General features: G+C 39.7%; 1 pseudogene; it reads left to right on the top strand.

Annotated features, from left to right (window-relative positions):
* The first annotated feature begins 13,574 nt into the window (after positions 1-13,574).
* Positions 13,575-16,289, top strand: LOC102906423 (small ribosomal subunit protein eS7 pseudogene; annotated as a pseudogene).
* Positions 16,290-16,600: the final 311 nt, after the last annotated feature.

Raw genomic sequence — 16,600 nt, 5'->3', positions numbered from 1 at the left:
GACCTGACAACCAGCCACTGGTTGTGTATGTGAATCCACTGAGCCCCTGCCTAAGAGTCACCTGCCTAAGGCCAGCTCGAGGTCATGACTTGTAGAGTTACTATTTGAGTCCGTTTTGAAATTGGTTCTTATACATCTGACATGATACACAACTAACTGGCAGTTATTGATACAACAATTCACTGAGGCCAAGTAGGAAGTCTTTAGTGAACTCATTCGTACTTCCACGTCTGAGAAAAGCTGGGCATTGTTTAAGGATGGATGTTTTTGGAGTCCAATGTTTACTCTTAGGTTTCATAGAAAAATGATAAACTTGTTTTAACTGTGAGTTCCATTTTTTTAAGGTTAATTCTGGTAGTCCTTTTTGGAACCATAGAAAAACATAGGAATATCTTTGTTTTAAATGTTCTATGCAAATAAGGTTCTAATTTAAGGCTGTGATGGAAATCAAAATGCATGAGGAATTAACAAATTGAGTTTTTCTTGATCTCAGCACTAATATTCCTAACCATTGCATAGGACTGCCAATGAGCTTTCTTTCAGGCTCTCTCCCTGTCAGCAGTTTGAAGTGAGGGAAATAAAGGAAATGACCAATTGAACAAATACAAGAAAAATTAATCAAAGAACAGTGTCAAGAACAGAACCACAATGTGTTGTCTTCAAGTTAAATGACCTAATTGTGCTGGTTGGATTCTCTAAGGGTTTCACTGTTTTTGTAAAAACAGAACAGCACAGTGGCTTAAAAATAGAATTCTGAAGAACTATGCAGCTTTCAGCCTTTGTAAACGCAGCTGTTTTACACATCATCATATATAAACAAATGTATAGGAAACATTTGCCTGTTTTAGAAGGTTATGGAGACTCAACATTTGGGTACCTGGTATTTGAAAACAAACTGCAGTCATCTATTATTTTTAAGTATTAACTTCACATATACATACAAATATTGCAAACTGACATATATATAACATATACATTCCAGCTTTTACAGAGAAGAGCTGTGTAACAAATTGCAATGTGGGAATTAAGCCACAAGATGGCAAAAGAGAATCTCTAATCTCAAAGGCTTGGTTTTTGTTTGCTTGGTTGCTTTTCTTTCTTTTGCCTAAACTAGAAGAGGCAATTAACCCTGCCATTCATTTATTGCAAGGGTTAATTAGCAAGACATAAAATATCATTTCCAAACTATTTTAGCTGTTTAACAATTTGCATTTTGTGTCCAAAGAAGAGCCAGGATTAAGAATTTAGTTTGGCAAGAATAAATCTACATTTATTTTTGGTTTAAAGACTAGAATTTAACACTTACCATCTGTTGCAGAGGTCAGTTATGCTAAACTGACTGGAAATCAAAGGAAGATATGTGTCTTACTTTTTTTTTCCGTCCTAAAATTAATATAGGACAAATGGATTTGGAGAAATAAAGCCTCTTTTGTTGAGTGAGTTTGGAAAATGTTGATTCAGGGACATTTTAGGTGTGATTGGCTGAGGCAGGTCAGGTTAATGCATGAAGGGGAACAGGAAGAGGAGAGAGAGATGGCAGGAGGCTGAGCTAATTAAACAGAAAAGGGAATCTTGCTGATGCATTGCTGTGGCCTTCCAAACCAGCGGCTCCTAACTCCCCTCTGATTTGCGGGTAGTGCTATTGTGACCACCTCTGGTTCTTGTAAAAGAACTCAAACCTCAGAATAGCTAGGTAACTGAAGATGACCTGGCTAGCATTATAAGTAGCAAAAATCACATTGGTGAGGATAATCGAGTTCCCAATCCTTATCACCCCTGCACACATGCTAAAGAACAGCAGAGCTTTAATCCAGATGTGCATGCACAAACCTGTAATTCCTGCATTCTGGAGTTGGAGGCAGGAGAGTCCTTGGTAGCTTAGTGAGTTTGATGTCAGCCTGGGACACACAGGACGTTGTCTCAAATAAATTAAATAGAATCTAGCAACAGAGCCTTAATTTCACTTCATCAGAAAATATATTCTAAATATAGCAGTGTAATATGCAGTATATTATATAGTACATAATAATTAATGTACTAACATATAAAATATACTATGCATATTTAGGGGAGGAAAAATCTTTTCCTGCCTACCTAAAACAATGAAAAGAAAAACACCATTTAACAAAAGCTTTAAGTACTACACTCTTCATAAGAAACTAAGACCTCAATACATGATTAACTTTGAGTAATGTTGTACTAGTTCTGATACAGAGCAGAATGTCATCAGAGAATATGATAGGACAAGAAGGGTATGGGCTAAGAGCAGTGTCCTAGGAAGACAGCAGTCACTGTTGGTTTAGCTTGCTCTCTGATGCTCCTTTCCTTCGAGGTCAGGGAGGACCTCTCCTGTGAGAGTCTTAGGACATGCTTCTGGAGAACGCCTGTTCTTCCTGTGCTTGCTCTTTCTCAAACTGCTTCAGCAGAAATTGTATGACGAGGTACTCTGCTTTGGGATAGCATGGTCCTGAATATGAAATAACACTGACTACAGTTTTATTAAAGTATATTTTTCATGTAGGTGACTTCTTTTTGCAAAGCAGGTAAGGATGAATTAAAGTCAGGAAAGAACTCTTAAAACTCTTGTAGAAGAGCTGAATTCAATTCCCAGCATCCACATGGCAGCTCACAATTGTCTGTGGATCAGTCCTAGGGAATCTGACACCTTCTTTTGAGCTACCTGGGCTCCACACACACAAATGATACACATAAAAAAGCCAGGAAATCTTAACTATTACTGTAGTAATTAAACAAAATCCTCCCAAGAGTTTGGTCATATTTTTCAAAACTGAAATACTGTAACATTGTAACATTGACCGCCTGTGTCATGTACCTCCAGGAATGAACTTGGAAGCTTTCCAGGTTCAAGGCTTTTGAATCAGTGTCTGCATGTGTATGTGTAAATATATGTGTCTCCTGGTAGAATTTATACTTTGGAGATTAAGGCTGAAAACTTTGGGATGACGTGTGAATATGAGAGACAGGGTGGGCATTCACATACATACACACACACACACTTGATTGCCAGAGGATCATATATTTTGGGACTAGTGCTATATGCCTATACCATATCCAGTGCTTGTGTATTGGGCCAACTTTACCTGATATGGCCAATGAGAAATAAATCTTGACCAGGTCGGGTTGGAGGGATCACACCAAGACTGTGGCTGTGATAACTTTATTGCAGTCAATTAGAATTTTATCCCCTTATTAGAAACAGAATACAATGGAGGTTGCCAGGATCCATAGAATGGTAGTTCCTAGGATGCAATGACATTTATAAGGTGTACAGCATAGGTAAGATTAATGTCTAAGACTAATTGTTCTGTCAAGTTTCTATATGCTTCACTGACTCCTAGAGACTACAGAGAAACACAGGCAGCCTGAATGCTTCACTGCTTGAAGGAGTGCCTTGGTTTCTCAGGAACTGAAAGGTGCACAGTGCCCCAGGAGCAACTGACTCCAACTTGAAAAACCTATGATGCACACCTCTCACGGCAGCTAGACCAAGCCAACTCCATGATTTCCTGCACCATACTCTTTTTCTTTCTTATCATTTTCATATATATATATATATATATATATATATATATATATATATATATATATATTTAGCCTGATGTGTGTTCACCATGTGCGTGCCCATGCCTGTGTCTGGGGAGACCAGAAAAGGACATCCTTTTATGGAACTGGAGTTATACAGATGGTTGTGAACCACCATGTGGGTACTGGGTACTGAACCCAGGTCCTGTGGGAAAGCAGCTAGTACTCTTGACTGCTGAGCCACTTCTTCAGCCTTCTTGTTATTTTCTTACGTATGAACTTCTATTCACTGTTGTTAGGATTTTGATTCCTGTAGATGATCCTTGTTTCTTCCTGTTGACTCTTCAATACATACTGGGTAACTCCTCCAGTACCCTGCCCCTGTGCTGGGCACCTCTGTGCACACTCGTGCTCTTCATCTTTGGAGATGCTCTAGGGTGGGTCTTGGAACCGTTACCTACTATCTCGTGGGAGCACCTATTTCCTCAAGGTCTCTAGAGTCTTGCCTTCTCCCCTCCACTTCCCCCATGTCTGGTTTGCTTTTTCTCTTGCCAAGCCATATTCCTTGCACACCACTTTGAAAATTCTCTTGTTTGTACTCTGCTCATTGAGTTGTCTAACAAGTTTCAGAACTCACACTACTTCACTTGGGTCAGTATAAATAAACTCGTCACTGTGGATTTACTGCTTGCCTCTTGGAAGGAAGAAGGATTCCTTATTTATCACAAGTTTCATGGCTGTTGCCTCTAAGATCAACACTTTCACGTACACAATGTTATACTTATTTTAATGTAAGTTTTTTGAGACAGGGCATCTTCAGAAATGAAGATTCAAAGAAAGAGGCAAATTACAGGTTATGGTCTCAGGGTGGTGAACTGGAAGGTGCTCAGCAAGCGTGACTTGTTCAGATTCTCTGGGTTTCATTCCTTTCATCTGAGAACAGAGCATTAGGAAGATCTTCCGAGTTACTTTGTAGGAAAGAGTCTTTTAATGGCCTGTTGCAGGGATAAGAGGTAACTGGAGGGTGAGAGTGAATTTCCTGTCTTTTCTGCTTTCTGCAGTGCCAATTTGCAAGATTGGTGCGGAGCAGAGGAAGTCTTAGAACGTCTTGAACTGAATCAACTAGTATTTTACATCCTTCTCTAGATGACAATGACATCTTGTTTTTATCATGAATAGTTCTGTTTTTAACAGAAAATTTATATATTAGGAGCTTGAGGCTTGATGTTAAGTATGGTTCTGAACTAGAAGACAAGAGAGAAGCCAAATCCACCCTTATCCCCCACTCACCCTCTCTGCTACCTTCTACCTTCGTGTGTGTGTGTGTGTGTGTGTGTGTGTGTGCTGGGGATTCAACCCAGGACTTCATACACATGCTGCAAGGCAAATGATCTTGAAGCCATGTTTTCTAACACCAAGTTATATAGTCACCTCGAAATTTTAGAATTGTAATTATTTCCACATATTAATGGTACAAATTAATCTTTCATTGCGACACTGTCATGGATGCATTCATATTGCTTGATCACTTTTGGATGATCTTGGCAAAGGAATGAATTTTGCATGTATGTTCATCATTTTTGTTAAAAAATAAGTTTTATTTTTTGGTTAGCTAGAAACCAAATTTGGAGTATCTGCTCTTATCAAGGAGGTTCCATTAGTTTACACATTAGGCCAGTAGATGGCAGTCCAATCTTGTTTATTAAATGACTCAATTTTTGACTAATTGATTAATTTTATGGGGGCATTGGAAGAACATACATTACATCTAGTTTATGGGGCCTCTGGCAATTATGCCTCAGTTAGCCTAAGAAGCCCTAGTGAAATAGATAAAAGTAATTTAAGGATTGGAACTAAAATGCTGGAGGGAAGAGTTGGGTATTTGTTTTTTTCATGGGGAGTACTTTGACTCTGTAAGCTCTTTACAAACTACTAAATTATTTAGTGCAGAAAACTTCAGTCCTTCATTTTAAAGCACATAGGGAGGTTATTTCAAAACATCACAACAATACTTTCAAGTTTTTTAATTCTAAGTGGAAATATAGATTTCAATGATTTTAGGAGAGAGAAGAGGCACCTTGTTAATTTATGAAGAACTGAGCCAGGTATAATGGCTCATACTTGTAATCCCAACACTCAAGAGTCAAGGCAGGATAGCTAAGAGTTCAAGGCCTGGGCTGTGTGGAACCTTTGTCTTAAAAGGACAAAAAGGAAGGGAGAAGGAAGACAGCCATAGCAACTGAGAGAACTATTGCTTTCCCATCTGAAATATCTCCTTGACCTAGGCATCACATGTGTATTGCACAATATAGCCAGCACTGGAACCTGCCACTCTGTTTAACACAGCAGCATTCATAAACAGTGTTATCTATTCCCAATCCCCTTTTCTCTTAAAAGAATAAAAGCATTTTTAATCTTTATGAATGCATGACCAGAAAAGCTGTTGTAATGTAGCAGAAAACCAACAACTCAGCTGAGTTTTGAGCACATTTATCTCATTCATTCATTCATTCACTCAACAAGTACTTGGTTAGCTCTCTTTGAGGACTAGCTACTTGAGCTATAATTGAAATAGAAAACAAATGTGATCCCTGTCCTTAAGTACGGTGTAGAGGAAACCATAGATATTTAAAAAACACCAATGACTGTAATCTGGAAAGTATTCAAAAAGAGACCAATATGACTTTTCAAGGATATATAGTAGTAATCTTATCTCTAACTTTAATATTTTATGTGGGAAATGGTGTGTTGTTTTATGTAGTGAATCTACAACACAAAAGAATACTTACTGTATTGAGTCAACAATCCTATATTATCTCAGAATCCCTCTGGGATGATTAATATTGATGTCAACTTGACAAGATAGTGGGTAACTTCAGAGAAACCTAAGGCCATGTCTGAAGAGATGTGTCTAGACTGGGCTAGTTGAGGTAGGAAGATCCCCTCTAACTGTAGGCCACACCATTTCGTGGCCTGTCATCCCGGAAGTGAGCGGAGCACGAGCAGTCATCTCTGTTGGCTTCCTGACTGTGGACACACTGAGCAGCAGCTTCATGATCTTGCAGCCACAGTGTCCTCACCACGATGGGCTAATCCCTCAAATTGTGAGCCCAAACAACCCTTTTGTCCCTTAAGCTGTTTTCCTCGGGTATTTTGGCACAGCAACAAGAAAAGTAACTAATATATCCTGCCTCCACCCCACCCCCATGAACGGTGGCCGCCTTCCACATCCTTTCTCCCTCCTCTCCTTTCTATCCCAACTCACCGAGAACACAGAAAGCTCACGGGTTTAGCAGTGACGGGTTGTGAGTAAGTGCCCGGTGGAAGGGACTTTGTAGTATTTAAGAACATATCTCAGTGAGGGAGTAGCTGCTCCCCTACACGTCTCATCACCTCTTCAGGTCTAGCCTAGTTCTGGCTCCAGGATGGTCTTTGTTGGGTGTCGATAGAATTTTCCCCTATTGCATAGGCAGGAGGTCTTCAGCCTTGTCTGGGAGTGGGAAGCGCCTCCTTTCTCTACTTCAGACAGGGTATTGTCTGGCACTTAGAAAGCTGTTTGTAAAGAGGGTTACTGACCATTAGCCATGTGTCAAAGGATATCATCAGGTAGGTAGGTAGTCCATGTCTTTTTGATAGTATTAGGAGGGGCATTTAGAGAAAGCCTCTCCCTGCACTGTCTTCTTCAGCTTGAAGTAGTCAGATATCAAGGTGGTATGTTTTGGGGGCGGTACATTTGCCGTCTTCTAGCTCTGATCAAATAGAGATGAAGACAACTTTCCTCTTTAGTATCTCTCCTGTATCAGACATGCTTGTCTTTGTGTTCCCTAGCACACTCTAGCAGGGCCCCAGGGGCAACAAATGATCTACCTATATTTAACTGGATCACGAGATTTCTAAAACTCATCCCCAATGCAGTTACTCACAAACCCTCGCTGCTGCTGAACCTGTGGGCTTTCTGTGTTCTCGGTGAGCCACTCAAGTAGGGCGGGACGGAAAGGAGAGAAGGGAGGAAGGGAGGTGGCCGGAAGCCACCGTTCATGAGGGGTGGGGTGGAGGCAGGATGCATTAGTTACCTTTCTTGTCAATACCTGCTTGACAAGAACTGTGAACTTCCTCAAATCCAAGCTGATGAATGAAGTTAGTGAGGTGGAAGGAGGGGAGGGTTGATCTTTTCCTTCTATTGGCTGACATCCTGCCACAAAAGACAGATAAACGCATATAAGCCTGCTTGATGTAAGTTTTGTATGACACGGGAGTCTTCAGAAGGAAAGGAACATCCAAGGAAAGGCTGGACACAACCTGTTTCTACCATGTTTGGTGAAGTGTGGAAAGTCACAGGCAGACGTGTTACAACAAAGAGTGAGCAAAGCCTGTACAATTAGAATCCTCTCTGGGTCCCTTTATGGTGTTTCTTCTCTATGGGTGTATCAAAATTGCTTCTTTAAGGACAGATTTATGTCCAGATCCAAGGAAAGGTCACAAGTTCCCTCCTGCACACACACTTTCTCAGATTGCTTTATTAAAATAGTATGGCAAGTCATATTTTGGGATTCCATGTTCAGAGCTCTATCAGGGACATTATTTGCATCATAAAATAGTGTACTAAAGGAATTACATAAGATAAAAACTTTTCATAAAATTTATCAGAAAATTGGATCATACAAACATTTATTTATAAGAACATGTTTGCTTTGCTTTTTTTTTTTTTTTTCAAAACAGGGTTTCTTCTCTCTGCAGCTTTTGAAGCCTATCCTGGAATTCACTCTGTAGACCAGGCTGGCCTCAAACTCACAGAGATACACCTGTCTCTGCCTCCTGAGTGCTGGGATTAAAGTGTGTGCCACCACTGCCCAGCACACGTTTGATTTTATAACAAGCAAGCATATATGCAAATACATATAAATATAGATATGATATGCTAGAATAATTAATAACCAAAGATAACCTGAGACAACATTGGAATGTTCTACACATCAAGGACTTACTTACCATATGGCAGGATACCAGAACAGACCGTGAACATACTTAATATACATCCAAATAGTTAACAGCAGTGGCAGTGCGGCAGAAGACAGCCCAGAACTACAACCTGAGGGGTTGCCCTTTTCTTTTAGGGTCCTCCACTCAGGGAAAGCCAAATCCTTGACTCTATTACAGAAAAGAATTACAGGATGAGCCAGTACAAAGCAAAGTTGGAGTTTATTGAAAAGAGAAAGGTACATATGAGTACACGGGTGTGGGCTTCTCAAAGTAGAGTCACAACTAAGTGTCTCAGCCATAGCCATATGACATTTTGGTGTCTCTAAAGTTACATTTCAAGGGGTTGCTAACAAATTTTATTTTTTCTTCCTTTCTCCCATCTCTCAACAAATGAGATTTAGGGTAGCTCTTGAGTTGTCTTGGATGACATTAAAATCTGATTAAATAAAACCAGGAACCACTAAGGCGGCCCAAGGAGGTTAGGACATATGGTTTACTCTATGTGGGGTTTCTGGTGAAGTTACTAGAAAATTGAAGGTTTACAGCTGGGAAAGGAGGAAGGCCATATACTCTTAGGCTTTAAGAATGGTTCATTGCTTATATACCTCTATATAAAATAAATATTTCTGTTGCATGAATCTTCAAAGTTCTTATTAATAAAATCAAACCCGAGGCCAGTTATTGGGGTCAATGCTGGTAGATCAGAGAGACAGAACAAGCCACAGCTATCTCACCTTGCCAATTCCTTAGCTGGTCCTGTTTCCTCAGACTGGAAGCTTCTGTATCCTCATCCAGAATGAATCTCAGCTGAACTGCTGCTTGAAAGCCTGAAGTTTAACCAGCCAAATGCTGAACCAGTCAAATGCTACTAGTTTCTGGTCCTCACGCCTTATATACATTTCTGCTTTCTACCATCACTTCCTAGGAATAAAGGCGTGAGTCACCATGCCTGGCTGTTTCCAATGTGGCCTTGAACTCACAGAGATCCAGATGGATTTCTGTCTGGAATGTGAGGATTAAAGGCGTGTGCTATCACTGCCTAACTAGTGGCTTTTCTGTTCTCTGACCCCAGATAAGTTTATTAAGGTACACAGTATTTTGGGGAACACAATACCACCACATTTTATTCTCATTTAGCTCTTTATCCTACTGTGTTATATCTACCTTCCTTGAAAGCACCTCACAAAAACCCCTTACTAAATTTCTGACCTCTATGAGTTTCCAAAATGGAACACATATCTGAAAATTCAAAGCTAACATCCACAAATTTGAGAAAACATGATATTTAATTTTCTGTGTCTGTATCACCTCACTCAGAATGATAGTTTCCAGCTCCATCTATTTACCTGTGAATTTAATAATTTAATAATTTCATTTTTCTTAACAACTAAATAATATTTTGTCATGCGAATGTACTGTATTTTCATATCCATTTCATCAGTTGATAGACATCTAGGGTATTTCCATTTCCTGGCTAATGTGAACATGGAGGAGCAAGTCACTACGGTATAGATGTCTAAGAGTTGGATAGCTGGACCGTCTGGTAGCTCTACTTCCAGATTTTTAAGTAACCTCTACCTTATTTGCATAGTGGTTGTACCAGACCATGCTCCCACTAGAAGTATTCTTTTCCTACATCTTTGCCAGCTTCTGCTCTCCCTCATTTTTCTAGGCCATTCTGGCTAAAGTAAGATGAAATATCAATTCAGTTTTAGTTTGCATTTCTGTGGTGGCTAAATATGTTCAAAATTAAAAAAATGTGTTTCAGTCACTTATATCTCCTCTTTTGAGAACTCTCTGCTTAGATTCATGCTCCATTATATCATTTTGTTTATTTTTAATGAAAATATAAGATGCAATGTGTTTATTTTTCCTGAATCTACTTAGGCTTTTTACAATGAGAAGAATGAGTGATTTAGTCTAGAATTTATAATGAAAGATAGAAGCTCTGAAATGGAAAATTCCAACAGGAAACAGATATTGTTAAAGATGAGAAAGAGATTGATCTATAATTTATGATAACTGAAATGCTTTAGAAAAAATACACAGAAGAAAAAAAAAGAAAGTTAAATGAAATTAACATATGAAAGATCAGAATTTAAATGAACCCATGCTTTCCTCCTCTCCTTGGTTTCTTTGGGACTATTTTCATATCCATCTGGCAAGAGTTAAAGTTTACTACTAGCTACAGACCTCACACAGAAAGCTTGTGTGAGTTCAATTCGCCTACTTGGTAGACTTTATTTTGTAATGAGTTAACTAATATCTGGGAATTTAAATTTTTTTTTATAGGATATGAGAAATAATTCTTTACTCTGGAGATGGAATTCTTTCTGTGTGTAGTTTGAAACATGTCTTCAAGTATCTAAGTAATGGTTAGAACCACTTTTAGTTCCTATGAGGTGAGCAGAATAGGAAATCAGGAGAATCTCCATCTTTATGCCATGCCCCATTTTTTTTAACTGAATTGTTTGTTTTCTTGATCATTAGCTTTTTGGGTTCTTTGTATGTTCTAGGTATTACCCCTATGTCAGATGCATAAATGATAAATATTTTTTTTCCTCATTCTGTAGGCTGCCCCTTCTCTTGGATGATGGTGTCTTGCTATACAGAAGGTATGTGGGTGGAAGTGGGCATGACATCCTACCTCTAGCTGAGAGCTATGGGCATTTGGTAGCTGCTGGGAGAGTGAGAGTCAGTATTCTTTAATAATATGACCCCATGTTGGTTGACCATACTCTGATGTAGGCCCCACCCCCAGGAGTAGTTGGACAACACAAGCTGGATCTGATGAGGGGAGGAGAGAACTTAATGTGGGTAGAGGGGGCGGGGCATAGGGAGTAGATATGGGAGGAGTTGGAGGAGGGAGGTATATATGATAAAATGCATTGTATAAAATTCATAAAGAGTTAATAAAATATCTAAAGAGGGAAATATGTGTTAACAACATTCATAGCAGACGTTAATTGTGTTGCAGTTCTTGATTCTCGGTTCCAGGAGGCTTCAGCTAGCCTCAGAGGGGCATCTTTCCTTTTCCATGTCCCTTAATTTTCTGTCATTCTCCCCTGCCTCAATACAGATGTTAAAAACTTACGATCTTTAAAAATTCCTTGTCCTTTGTAATTGATGGATTAGTAATTAATACTGATGTATCTGCCTGTCCTCTCTATGGTTTCTTTGATTTGTAGCACTTCTGTCTGTAACGGTGGCTGTTTATGCATTACCCCTGAAGTACTGCCTCTAATAGGCAGCAGGTAACTGCAAAGTACCTGCCCCAGCCCGAGGGCATAGCTGAGGGGGGGACCCTTAAGATGTGGAATACATATGTGCTCGTTCTCTTGGCTACCTTGGATGCTGGATGCTGGTACTGTGGACCAAGTCAGAGTTCTTCAGAGAACCGCATTGGACTGCGCGTCACCTCTCTTGGACCCCACGACCAACTCCCTTTTGCTTGTTGTAAGTAAACCCTAAATAAGCCCCTTTGATTATCAGATAAACTCCGTGGAATTGCCTCATTATCTGTCTTTTCAAATATGAACAGTTTCAGTGAGGATTTGTGAGGCTCTTTACACAGAGCAGAAGGAATGATGGTGCTTGAGTCCTTAGTGAGGTGGAAAGCTCCGTGACAGACATTCCACTCTCCAGAGGTAGGACTACTCTCTTCCATTATCATGCCCATCAACTTATCCTTTCTGACTTTGGAGGTTGAAAGCTATAACTTAACCATGCAAATCTATGATCATAGCACACTCTCAATCTGCTCCAGTATTGTAGCCTGGTTCAAAAGAGAGACTGCATGCTGCAGAAGTGCTCTGCAAAGTGTAAAGTGCTGGTTAAATGTGGGTACTATTATTCTACTCAGGAAGAACACTTAGCTCATTGCTTAGTAATGGTGAGGCAAACAGTGTCACTAAATAAGACAATATAATGGTCTTAAGAGGCTCTCATTCCGTTTCTCTTTTTATTCAAGCACACAATTGCATTCTAACACTTCACAGACAGCCTGAAATGGGTCCTGTGGAGGCTGATAAGGAAAATTAGAACAAGGAGCTATTTGAGCCCTCATTTTAATAACCAAGTCAAGGAGCAGGCACTTTAATGCTGGAAAGAAGGAACACTCTCTCTTAGTCCTCAGCAGGATAATGACTCCATTACTAAACGTTCCTTCCATAATAAAGGATGCAGCTTAGGAAGGAGAAAGATGCCAGCCCCATCATGGATAATAGCAGTTAGTATGTATGGATAACGGTAATTTAAACAGACTTTAAAAAAAATAGAAATCTCTGGCTATAAATGGGCCTCAGTTTCACAAATACCTGCTGAGTATCTATGCTTTTTGATTGAATTTGCCTTTGTTTGAATGGATACTTACTGGTTTTCTTCATCATTCGTGTGTGTGTGTGTGTGTGTGTGTGTGTGTGTGTGTGTGTGTGTACATGTGTAATTTTGATTGTACTTTAGTATGGGAGATTGAAGGTACTTGTGCCTTGTGTAGGGAACATGAGAGAAGCCCAAGGCCTGGGTTTGTGAAGGAGTAGGCATGTGCATGGAGGCAGGGACATTTTTCTTTCTGTTAATACTGAATCTCAGTGAGCAATGGTCTGAAAAGCTTGAAATAAAAAATTAAGTGCTTCTAAATGGACTGTTGAGAGCACCGTTAATGCCTACCACCCAGTGCCTGGAAGAGAACAGATGTTCAGAATATTTATGGCAAAGTGAACAAAATAAATGAGTGACGACTTCATTCTACAGTGACAAGGAAAAAAGAGTGCTGTAATGCTTGCCTCCTAAGCTCACAATGTACTGCTTTTAGAAGGTTTGCACAAGAAATGTACTCTGTTCTTACGTCCAGTGTTCTTAGTGATGATAATTCCTTTTTCCCATTTAGCTTCAAATCTGTGAGCTGATACAGAGCTCTCAAGTCAGTGAGTTAGTAACAGGAAATGCTTGGGGAGGAACCATTGAACATCCTGTGCATTGAGGTTCTCTTCACCATGGTCTCAATGTGTCCCCTACAAAGAAAGGTCATGGGATGAAACCTAATCACTGAGATGGGAGTATTTGAAGAGAGGGACTTTGTGGGGAGACCAAGTCACTGCAACAGAACCCTTATCAATGACATTGGTGTACTAATGAAAGAGGACAGAGAGCTGCCTTGTCTCCTTCAGGTGAGCAAATATCGAGGTGTGATCTAGGTGCCAGACACCAAATATACCTGTGCATTTGGACTTCACAGCTCCCAAACTATGAAGTGTAAGTTTCTATGCTACCTCATCTACAGCATTTTGTTAAGGTGCTCGCACGACTGAGACACTTTCCATTATGTGTAGTCTGTGTATACAGGTGCTTCTGAGGTAATACAGTTAATAGCTGGTGCCTGGATATACAAGCAGGCTTTTCTTTGGCTCTTGGCTAGATCCTTACCTTGCTCTTTGATTGGAGCAAGTTATTTAACTGCTATGGGCCTCCTTGTAAAATCTAGCTAAGAGTAGTGCTTTCTTTATAAGATTGTTGTGAAAACTTTGAGGAGATCTATATAGAGAACTTCTATTTTTTTTTGACTCAACACTAAGTAGTTTCCCAAGGTGAAGTTAACATGTAGCTGCTTATGTGACATGGAATGACTTCTGTAAAGACCGGTTATTCCCTGCCTTTCCCCTCAGAGTCTAGCATACTGTCCTTCGCTGACAAGGATAGATAGACTTGCTTTAACAAGGCAAGCTGAGTAATAGTAGGCAGCACAGTTTTTAAACCTCACATCTGGAAATGATTAAATTGAGACTCTTCTGTAAATAGGGTATTTTAGACATAAAATTTAAAATTTATTTCTTGGAGCATATCGAAGATTCTGATTTATATCAGTAAACTTATTAGACTTTTAAACTTCCTTCATTGCATATTTAAAAATACTTTCATTTTTACAAAAATTTACTCTAGGTAACTCTTGAAGTAGACACATGAAAAGAAAAAATTTAAGCAGACCTATGTTCTCTCAACTCAGAAACACCGAAGTATATTTTCCATAATGCTGTTTGGATCTGCATATGTTGATGAGATATAACTAAAGCAGACATATTGTTTGTGACATTTTCATTAAACACATGATTATAAATGCCATTGTTAGCTCTTACCAGTCTATGTAAATGACAGTATTTTATTTGTTCAATTTAATTCTTAGACTGTGTTTACCTGTGGCCTCCTCACAACAGCTCTGGTAGGTATTATGATTGCAGCCATTTTAGAGATTAAGAATGTAAGGGACAGAAAGGCTGAACTACTTGGTATGATTCCATCAGTTTGTAAGGGCACAGCCAGGGTTTGCATATACTGTCTTCCTACCAAATTTTCTTCCTTCCAAATGATCGCATGCTCTATTCTTTCTGTGCATATCTCAAATGCTCTATTCATTCCCAGTGTTTTTCTGCATGCCTGGTAAAAGAGTCTCTGCCTGAAAGTGCCTAGCATATCACCATTTTTTGTCATGACTGTTCTGGGATGTTTGTGCCTCTGCTATCTCTCTCTCGGTTCAGGCTGCTAAGAGCTACCACTACTCTTCGTTTTATTTATCTTTCTCAGCCCTTTCTCCTAAACTCTCACAGTTTAAACCAGGCTGCCCCTTGGGGCAAAATTTATTCAATTTCAGAAACTAAGACAAGGAAAGACAAGACAGGGTCTCACTTAAAATTGGCTCCACTCAGGCTGGTGTTCAAGCTGATACACTTGGTCAATCCTCATGCACTGTAGGAAGTTTCCTCCTTGCCAAAGTTATGGCTTGTCTCCACTGAACAGGTGTCACTTTTCAGCTCACCATGCTTCTGGGTTTACACATTTATCTCACAGTAAGCTGGGTTTTTAATTCTCAGTTTTTGTCTTAAATGGGCTTTTTCACAACATAACTGAAGAAACAGCAGCTGCTTCATGTAGGGGATACTCTACTCCCAAGCACAGTATAGGGAAGGTTACATAGGAAAGTCACAAGATTAGAAAGTATAGGCTAATGTCTCTTAATAACATAGATAGAACAGTTTCAACAAAAGTAGCTTACATCCCTAAATATCATATAAGCATACATCATGATCACCTAAGTTTATCCTAAGAATGCTGAATTTGCTTACCATTGTGGAATAAATCCATTCAATCACCATCTTAGCAAACTACCTATAGTACTTTCGAAGCTGGACTCACAAAGGTGAGCTGGTGTTCAGCTGAGTGCCAATACTGGGAAGCCCAATGGCAGGAAGCTGGAGGAGTTGAGTGCAGTGTCTCTTGGGCACTGTTGGAGCTGGAGATGAACTCAGACCTCAAGGCCCAGCTGTGGGAACTCAATGTCACCATAACAGAGGAAACTGAAGTTGGTGGTGGTCTGGAGGCTTTCATAATTTTTGGACTAGTTCCTAAGCTGAAATCTTTACAGGAAATCCATGTCTGGCTAACAAATGAATTGGAGAAAAAGTTGAGTGGGAAGCCCATAGTTGTCTTTGCTTGGAGGAGGATTTTGCCTAAGCCAACTCAAAAAAGTCACACAAAAACTAAGCAAAAGCTCCACAGAAGTCACACTAACTGAGGTGCACAATGCCACCCTTGAGGACTTGATCTTCCCAAGAGAAGTTGTGGGTGAGAGGATCGGCGAGTAACTGGACAGCTGTTGGCTCAGGGTTTGGTTATACAGAGTGCATCTGAACAATAGGGAGAGCAAGGTCCAAAGTGTTTCTGTACACCAGAAGCTTGCCAGCAAGGATGTCAATTTTGAATTCCCAGAGTTTTAATTATAAACAGAAATGACTAAATAAAATGTCATCTTAAGGCAGAGGAGGAAGGTTGAGGGGGAGGGAGGAAGGAAGGAAGGAAGGAAGGAGAACTCAAAACACCAACAATATTTGCATAATCACCTCAATAGATACACAGAAATATGAAAAAAAATCCAACATTTGGAGCTGGAAAGATTGCTTAGTGGTTAAGCTCTCTTGCTGGTCTTTCAGAGGACCCAAGTTTCATTATAGAATATTAATTCCAAAGAAGGGGAGAGAAAGCCCACTGACCAAAATCGTCATGGCCAAATTAATTAAAGGAAGCTTTT

The sequence above is a fragment of the Peromyscus maniculatus genome, chromosome 10 (genome assembly GCF_049852395.1).
Source record: "Peromyscus maniculatus bairdii isolate BWxNUB_F1_BW_parent chromosome 10, HU_Pman_BW_mat_3.1, whole genome shotgun sequence".
Classification (NCBI taxonomy): Eukaryota; Metazoa; Chordata; class Mammalia; order Rodentia; family Cricetidae; genus Peromyscus; species Peromyscus maniculatus.
The sequence above is the reverse complement of the archived record's forward strand: the minus strand, read 5'-3'. Positions and strand labels throughout refer to the sequence as shown.